Here is a 9,629-nt window from a genome sequence, read left to right as displayed (position 1 = left end):
AAAAATGAAGGTCCATCAAAACCTCAGAATGTGATTTTATCTGGAGACAGAGCCTGTAGATATTAGTTAAAATGTGATGTCATAATAGAATAGGTCCTAAATACAGTGACTGGTGTTCTTATAAGAAGAGAGGACACATAGACTCACACATCGGGAAGAAGGTCCCATGAAGACAAAGGTAGACAAGGGTGAAGTGGCCACAAGGCAGGAATATCAGCGATTTCCAGGAGCCACCAGAAGCTAGGAAGAGGCAGAGGGAGCAGGAGCTGCTGGCACCTTGACTGTGGACAGCAAGCCTCCTGAACTGTGAAAGAAATAAAACATTCTGTTGTTTTAAGCCAAATGGTTTGTGGTAATTTGTTATATCTGCCTAGATTACAAATGCATTGTTTAACCCATATTCTGCTTGACCCTTACTGTGATAGCCCGTAGTAGTGGTTTTAAGGTATGTGTACAGAATCTTTGATTTTCCCCTTCAAGAGGTAGAGCCTGATTCCTCTCCCCTTAAGTATACAGTGGACCTAATGGCTTGTTTCTAATGAAGAGAATAACGAAGAAGTGCAGGCATACAGCACTGGAGAATAGATCAGAGGTTGGCCAGCTACAGTCCACAGGCTGCCTGCCTATTTTATAATAGTTTTATTGGAACATGCTATATTGTATGTGGTTGGTTTTTACTACAACTGAGGTGAGTAATTATGCTACAGACTACATGGCATGCAAGCCTAAAATATTTACCTATTCCTTTTTTGTGTGGGAGGAATGGGGGTTGAACCTAGGGACATTCTACCTCTGGGCTACACCTTCAGCCCTGTTTTATATTATTATTATTATTATTATTATTATTTTGGTGGTACTGGGGATGAACCCCTCTACCTCTGGGCTACACTTCCAGACCTATTTTATATTTTTGTTTGGAAAGAGGGTCTCTTAAGCCAGCGTGGCTGGCTTCGAACCTGCGCAATCCTCCTGTCTCTGCCTCCCAAATGCGGGGATTACAAGTGTGCACCACCAGGCCAGGCTGTTTTACTATTATTATTTTTTTTTGGAGGGTATGACTTTTATTGAACTTATCCACCAGAGTGGAAATAATATCTGTACAAACTCAAACGTTTGTTACTATAATTTCTGCATCACGATTAAAATCCAAACAGTTTTTTAAAAAGTCAACTCAATCAAAACCCACTACTTCAGAATCAATAGCTTCTTTGAAGCCACAGTAACACTTAAATATGGTTGACTCGAATGCAGAAATTTGGTTGGTTGGAAAGCTAATTAAACTTCCAACTTGCTCAGATAGAATTACAAAAAGGCAAAATTGTGTTTTTCACAGAGATACAGTCCACTGGAATCACCAACACTGGACAGCTGTTAAGAGTATTTAGCGTCCTGAGATAATAAGGAATCCAGGCATCCTTTAGACAGTCTTCTGTTGTCCTTTCTTCCCAATCATAGATTTGTAGATGTGTGGGATGACACCACCACCAGCAACTGTAGCCTTGATCAGAGAATCCAGTTCTTAATCTCCACGAATAGCAAGTTGCAAGTGACGAGGGGTAATGTGCTTTACCTTTAGGTCTTTTGATGCATTTCCTGCCAGCTCAAGTACCTCTGCAGTGAGGTACTCCAGGATGGCTTTGCTATACACAGTTGCAGTCGCGCCCACAGGTTGTCCTAGATTTCAGGTGTCGATGAATACGGTCCACAGGGAACTGCAAGCCCGCTCTCTGAGAGCGGGAAACCACCTTTGTCTTGGCCTTTCCGGAGTTCTTCCCAGACTTACCAACAGCCATTTCGAATTCTGCTGAAGCTCAGACAAGCAAGGCAGAGGAAGGGTGAGAAAAGGCTAGTCGGACCCACAGCGAGATCCTACCACGTACTCCTTCGTCACACCGCGATTCAAACTGCCTGCTTTATTATTTTTGAAACAGGATCTTGCTAAGTTGCCACAAGCTGGCCTCAAACCTGTGATCCTCCTTCTCAACATCCCAAATACTGGGATTACAGGTATGCGCCACCACTCTTGGCCTATCTATTCCTTTAAGGAAAACTTTGCCAACACTGAACTAGGTTATAAAAAGTACTGCAGCTTTTTATTTGCTATTGAAAACTTGCTGTCAGGAAATTTAGCTGCCTTGTCACCAGGATACTCAGATGGCCCTGTGGAAAGGCTCACATGACAAAGAACCAAGGCCTCCTGCAAACATTCATGTGAATAAACACTCTTGCAATCAGTCCTCTAGCCCCAGTCAGGTCCTCACATGACCATTCTCTGGTCAGTAAGCTCAGTGCAACTTCATGAGAGATCCTGAATTGGATTCCTGAGCTGCTCTCAATTCTTGACCCTCAGATACTGAAATAATAAATGTTGTCTTAAGCTGTTAAGTTTGGGGACAATGTGTTATGTTGCAATACACAACAAATATACTTGGCACCCCCTTCTGCAGTTTTCAGTGCATCTGCAGGCTACTGTGTGTGTGTGTCAGCCATGCCGCAGGCTTTTATTTTAGGAACATACTAGGAAATGAGACCTTTAAGAAAAGAAACTCCAAGATAACAACAAGACTTTTAGGAAACAGAGGATATTGGAGGGGAAGAACTATATCACCTATATTTTTCCTTAATTCTCCTACTGCCTAATACAATACTATGCATGTTCATTGGTGCTGATTTTATATCTATAACCCAGCCTTATTAGAGTCATTAGGCAGGATGTTTACTTTGTTACTATTATTTATATAAAAAGAATTTATAGAGTGTGTCCTTATAATCATTTTAGGTATACCTCAAGGGACTTAGATGCTTTCTATAAATGTAAAATTCATTGTATCTAGTTGGGGTGGTGTCAAGTTCTGTGAGTGTATCACTTTACTATTGTTGCATAATAATATCATCACAAAATTAGTGGCTTAAAACAATGCACATTTAAACCAGGCGTGGTGGCGCACGCTTGTAATCCCAGTACTTGGGAGGCTGAGACAGGAGGATCGTGCAGGTTCGAAGCCAGCCTCAGCTACTGAGTGAGGCTCTCAGCAACTTAGTGAGACTCTGTTTCCAAATAAAATATAAAATAGGTCTGGGAGTGTAGCCCAGAGGTAGAAAGCCCCTGGGTTCTACCATCCCTAGTACCATATACACACGCGCGCGCACACACACACACAAAAACAGTGCACATTTATTACTTTGGTCACTAGGCATGGTCTGTGTCCTCTGCTTATGACCTAACATAGCTTTAGTTGAGACCTTGGCCGTTTTGTCTCTTCTTTTCTTTTCCCCTGCCTATTACCTGATGTCTGCCCTGAGAACATAAAGTCTTCCCTTACTTCCCCCACATGTCAGGTTCTCCAACATGGCTACACATGCTTCTTCATAACTAGCATAGACTCCAGCTGGGAGTTACAGTTTTATATAACATAACCATGTAGTTAAGTGCATACAGACGCGCATATCCCATCACCTTTACTGTATTCTCTTGATTAGGAGCAAGTTCTACTCACACTCAAGGGGAAGGGATCACAGGAGTATGTGCACGGGGGGAGGTAGGGACCCGGAAGGCCACCTCAAGAGTATATCTGCCATGTGGACTTTGAGATCACACAAATTTCACTTGCAGGATCAAATTAAGGCCTTACCAAATGTTTCTGCCTAAAGAGGCAGTGTGGTGATTTTTATTTCTTTCCTTTCTCTGTGCTGCAAATGGATGACTCCCAGCAGGGTATTTTTTTTAATGAATATCAATGGGATAATAAAAAGCAGGAGGATAAAAGACATGCCTAAACCCAAAACACAGTTTAAGCTGAGATGAACTTAAGTGTAACTAGAAACACCTTGGCATGCAACTAGTTAGAATGAGCTAATCAAAGGCTTCCTTCATATGAGGAGCATAAGGTGCTGTTGCCAGTAGCAGAAAAGGATTTTGGAATTCACTGTTGTTTAAATTAATAAGTTATTTTGCACTTCATTTTTCTAATAGGTTTGAATTAGGTTTTCCTCAATGAAAGGAAGATAGACTTGCTTTTGCATATAAAATGAGAGAGAGTCTTAGAAGTTAATTGAAAGCTAAAATATGGCATTTATCTTAGTCTACTGATCAGACAGAAATTGTTCTTCAGTAACATTAGTGTCTTATGCTTTCAAGTGTTCAAGCACATGTCTTATTTTTGCAGTAGGTGGCAGCAGTAGGAGCATTGCTTCACTCGGTTCAGAACGTGATGAGGCATTTGCGGGGAGAAGAGCTTGCTCTAAATGTGAAGAGCTTGCGAGGGAGGCTGCTCCCAAGTGAAAATTCAGCATTGAATTTGCGACGATTTCATATCATAGCCCAACTAGGCGGTAAGCTCCAACTAATACCATCCTGGGGAAAATGTGTTTGATTTTCTCAAATGTTCCAGTGTTTAGTATTATAGTATCTTACTGTTTTTCTGGAATCTTACTTTTTTCTTTTACTTCTGTTTATGTTTATTTACAGTGAAAATTACTTTAAGACACCAGCCTCTTTCTAAAGGAGTGGCTGTTTGAAGATGACCATGTAATGCAGAGCCTTGAGTATTTTTTTTTTTTTTTTTTTTTTGCGTGGTACTGGGGGTGGAACCCAGGGGCTTTTCTACCTCTGGGCTATATTCCCAGACCTATTTTATTCTTTATTTGGAAACAGGGTCTCACTAAGTTGCTGAGAGCCTTACTGAGTAGCTGAGGCTGTTTTCGAACCTGCACAATCCTCCTGTCTTAGCTTCCCAAACACTGGGATTACATGCGTGCGCCACCACGCCTGGCTGAACCTTGAGTAATTTAATAGACTAAAAATACATGCTAAGAAAATGTGGCCTATTTAGTCCACTATTTCCATTATTAACGGATTTCAATAAGGCTTCATTTTGCTAATTTTAAATTTAGGCCCAATATATCTCACAGAGTATTTATCATATTTGTCTCTAGACTATATTTCCCCTGAAGTTAGATAGACACTGTCTGCAATCCACTCAAGACAGGAAGAAGCAACAGTACCACAGGGGCCCTAGGGATGCACCTGCTTTTGTTTCCAAACCATACTTCCAGGTGGATATTATGTTCCCTAGGCCAGGAGGGATTGCTTTCAGATAGGCTAGTAGTTATGGTGGGTGGTTTTTTTTTGGTATGTGTGTGGTACTGGGTGTTGAACCCAGAGGCTTTCTACTTATGGGCTATACTCCCAGATCTATTTTATATTTTATTTGGAAACAGGGTCTCACTAAGTTGCTGAGAGCCTCACTAAGTAGCTGAGGCTGGCTTCGAACCTGTGCGATCCTCCTGCCTCAGCCCCTCAAGCGTGGGGATTATAAGCGTGCACCACCACACCTGGCTTAGTTATGGGTTTTGAGGGGGGGAAACGTCTCTAGCCAGTTGAAAACTAATGCTGATTTGAAGGCAGAGAGATCAGTTGTTTTGAACCAGAAATAACCAAAGGCCGTAAGAAAAGTATGCAAGTAAGGACTTTCATTTCTACACTTTATGAGACTGACCCAGAATGAGAAAAAGCAGATGTAAAGATGGTCTAGAGTGAGTTTTCCTACTCCAAAGAGTCATTGTTTGGGGGTTAAGGATTCTTTCACACTTAATTCTATCTCAGACCAAATTCTCTATGTGAAGATATATTAAGAAAGGAAAGTTTCCAGTTCTGGACTGCAAGCTTCCTCAGGGCAGGGGCTGTACAATTATCACTAGATCTCGGCTTACTGCCAGCACATACTGAGTGCTTAACAGAGTGAATAAACGAAGCTAACCACCTGGTAATGACTTTCTGTTCCAATTCTTTCCTTTCTTATCTTCCTAAAACTGCCCCTTTCTCCATGTGCTCCTTAGCACACTGTGTGGCTACGGTGAAGTGTTTATGCGTTCACTCTTCTTCCTTAGCAAGGGCACAGCTTAGAAGAAAGGTTTCTGGTGAAGAATGCTTACTGGCTAGAGGCTTTCAGGATTGTTTTTAAAAGATTAAAGGAAGTCAGGTGTGGTGGCACACACTTGTAATCCCAGTACTTGGGAGGCTAAGACAGGAAGGCTCACAGGTTCATGGCCAACTTCAGCTGCTTGGTGAGGCCCTCCACAGCTTAGTGAGACCCTGCTTAAAAAAAAAAAAAAAAGAAAAAAAGATTAAAGTATCAGAATTTGTTAGGCTAAGGAAAAAGAAGAAATTTCTATGAGAATCTAAATATTTTTCTGGTCCTGGCATATCTAATTATGTTTTAAGAGCATTATGAATTGATTCAAATGTTATTGAGTCATATTTTCTATATTTCCAAAACACTTATGAGGAGACAAACCATTTCTATAAGACTTTCATGATCATTTCCACTTATACCTTTTTGGATCTCTGACTAATTGCTTGGGTATATGCTTTTTGTTTGTTCATTCTGGTTTTAGTAGTACCATATACTAATGTTACTTTTTTTTTTTTTGCGGTACTGGAGATGGAACCCAGGGGGCATTCTACCTCTGAGCTACACCCCAGCCCTATTTTTTATTCTTTATCTTTTGAAACAGGGTCTCACTAAGTAACTGAGGCTGTCCACGAAATGCAGTCCTCCTGTCTCAGCCTCCCAAATGCTGGGATTACAAACGTGTGCCACCACCCCCAGCTCTTATGTTACTATTATCTTGTGTTAGATTGCTGATACCTTTGAAACAAAAATATTATTTTTTAAATCTCTGTTGGCTTTCCTTTAGAACTGAGGATGGTGTTCTCTGTACCAGGAGCGCAAACCTTAACCAACTGCATCAAGGAAAGAGCCAAAATAGTGGCTGCACAGATAGACAGAAGTTGTAGTGAAAAGAACACTCAAGAGACCTTGGGGTCAATTCCTGGCTCTACCACAAATTCCAAGACTATGGATAATCTCTGGACCTCAGTGTCTTCATATGTCAAAAAAAGAAGAAGTAGACAGAGTAGATTGAGTTCAAGCTTTCTCTCAGCTCCTTTTTTCTCTAGGTCATTATTTCTTCTCAGAATGCAGACTTCAAATCAATCATTGCTTGTTTATCTCATTTAGGAAATAACCAAATACCACAGTAGCAGCATATATTAGTAAGGATACCAGCCAAGTAGCAGTAATACAGTCTCAAAAAGTTGGATGGCTCAAAAAGGGAAGAATATCATTTCACTCTGCGTGAATAATTCTAAAGTTGGTTGGTATTCCAGAATAGATGGATAGCGTGGATTCACTAGACTATTCGAAGCCCAAGATCACCTCTGTTTATTGTTCTGCCATAGTCTCTGGCTCCGCCATCACCTACATGGCAGAAGCTGGCTAAGCATGGGTGTGGTGGTGGAAAGCTTTGCTAAACTGCCGGGGCTGACCTGAAACCTGCGAGCCTCTGTCTCAGCCTCCCAAGGACTGGGATTATGGGGAATCTAGCCATCACACCTGGCTAGATGTATATTAATAAGAAAGATATATCTAAATTTCTGAGTGTGAATCTACACAACAAAAGCTTTTTTTTTTTGGATAGTCATATAAAGTTTATTTTTAAAACCGAGGCCACAGTTTACTGATTGAGTGTTCACATTTTGTTCTCTCTGACTTCCTGCTCCTATCTGCTGTTCTTGCACACTATACAATCTTACATTGGAGTGAAAGGTAGGTAAGTACCTTACCGGTTTCATAGTTGATATGGAGTACCTTGGCAGAATTGTCCCTGTTTCTCCTCTCCAGTTTCTCCAAATCCCTCCTCTGTAAGGCCCAGTTCAATCTACCTCCTTAGTGTAACTGACTGTACACTCTAGCCCCAAGAGATCATTCATCAGAGAGAAGAGAAAGACCTAGTTCAAGCCCTGGGTCAGAGGGCGTCAGTGCAAAGTGGGAGTGGTAGAGCAAGCTGCAGCATAGGGACAGGGTGTGTCTGTGTGTAAGGACAAGCCTTTATTCCCTTTACAAACATGCCACCTTGCCAAAGACAAGCAAGTCACAAGCACTGGCTCTATAATGTGACTGGGAAGAGCAGCTCTCACCCTTTCTCCAGGTTCATCCCACATTCCCAGAGCTCTTGCGAAGGCTCAGTGTGAAACATCTTTGTCTTTGGTATATTTTTCTCCAAAGGATTTACATTTTTCCCCCTGCGGTGAGCCTGCTTTTATCCCTCCATGTCAGCAGAGGGCAGCGGAAAGCACCGCACTAACCTAACCTATAGGACTCAAAGGGCAGTCTCAGACCCTGGGAGCCAAGTACCTGGGAGACTTCCTCAGCTATGGTTAAGACCGCAGTGGCTCTAGGGATAATGGGCTTATAATAAACATTTAGCTGTGTATAGGATAGTCCCATTCAAGGAAAACTTTTCTTGCCCAAATTTCAGTTCATTTTCTTCTGGTATTTTCTGGCCTCAAGTAAAAAAACATTTCTGTCTGCCTAAGTAAAAATAATTTCTGTCTGCCCCATGAATTTCGCATTCACACCATATTGTGTAGTTCCTTGTCTCACCAAAGCTTCTTGATACCAGAAACTGGCTTTTTCATCATTGTATTACCATATGTCAAATTCATCTTTAATTTTTACTCCCTGGATGATGGAAGAGAGGTTTTTTGGTGGCAGGGGGGAGTGAGTGAACCAGGGGTATTCTACCTCCAGGCTACAACCCTAGCCCTTTTCATTTTTGAAACGTGGTCTTACTAAGTTGCTGAGGCTGGCCTCAAAGCTGCCATTATAAGTGTTGGTTATCATGCCTGGCTTTTAGATCCCTTTTCATTGCTGAGTAATATTTCCATTGTTTGTATAAACCACCGCTTATTTGTCCACTTGTTGATGGACATTTGAGGACTATATAAATATAGCTGCTATGAACATCTATGGATAAGTCTTCGTGTGAATTAATACCTAGGAATGGAATAGCTGTATCACATGGCAGGTATAGTTTAACACTTCAAGAACCTGGCCATATTTTAGAAGCTTCTGTGAATAAGAATATAGGACAGCAGTTCTCTTAAAAAGACCCACCATATTAGTCACCTGCCTATTCATAGCTCTAGCGTTTGGTGCACTCTTTCACCCTGTGCGCATGGAGCACCTCCCACTTCAGAGATCTTTGTCCTATAAAACTATGAGATTCTGTGTTCTAAAACCCTAGGCCGTAGCCAGTTGTGGTGCCGCACGCTTGTAATCCCCGCGCTTGGGAGGCGGAGACAGGAGGATCGTGCAGGTTCAAAGCCGCGCGCGCTGGTTTAGGAGACCCTGTTTCAAAAAATAAAATAGGTCTTGGAGTGTAGCCCGGAGGTAGAAGAGCTTCCAGGAACCCCAGTACCACCAAAAATATAAATAAATAAATAAATAAATAAATAAAACCCTAGGCCGGATTAAAACCTCTGGTTTCAAACACTATCTCTTGACAAAACATTAAGACATAATCATTAAACAATGCTAAGTGTTTTATATATGTAATAAAGTCCAATAAAATTCTCATTTTTTCTACAAAACAACTTTAATTATTCACAACAAATGTATCAAATATTGGATTCTGTCAACATAAATATTTTGGGTTCCTCTGGTTATTTTGTTGGAGTGCTGAGCACACACAGTCAGTCTGGGTAGTCCTGAACAGTTCATTGTGTGAAATAGGGTCTAACACGTTGGTTTTCAGTGTCCTATTACTATTCTTACCACTATCAC

The 9,629-nt window shown here is 41.3% G+C and overlaps 1 pseudogene across 1 annotated transcript; it reads right to left on the bottom strand.

Moving 5' to 3' along the window:
- Window positions 1-1,417: 1,417 nt before the first annotated feature.
- LOC308263725 (histone H2A.Z-like) lies at window positions 1,418-1,793 on the bottom strand (annotated as a pseudogene). Its single transcript has one exon. The product of its transcript is annotated as a histone H2A.Z-like (transcript).
- Window positions 1,794-9,629: the final 7,836 nt, after the last annotated feature.

The sequence above is a fragment of the Muscardinus avellanarius genome (genome assembly GCF_963383645.1).
Source record: "Muscardinus avellanarius genome assembly, chromosome: 5".
Classification (NCBI taxonomy): domain Eukaryota; kingdom Metazoa; phylum Chordata; class Mammalia; order Rodentia; family Gliridae; genus Muscardinus; species Muscardinus avellanarius.
Note: the sequence above shows the minus strand (reverse complement) of the source record. Positions and strands in the feature narration are given on the sequence as shown.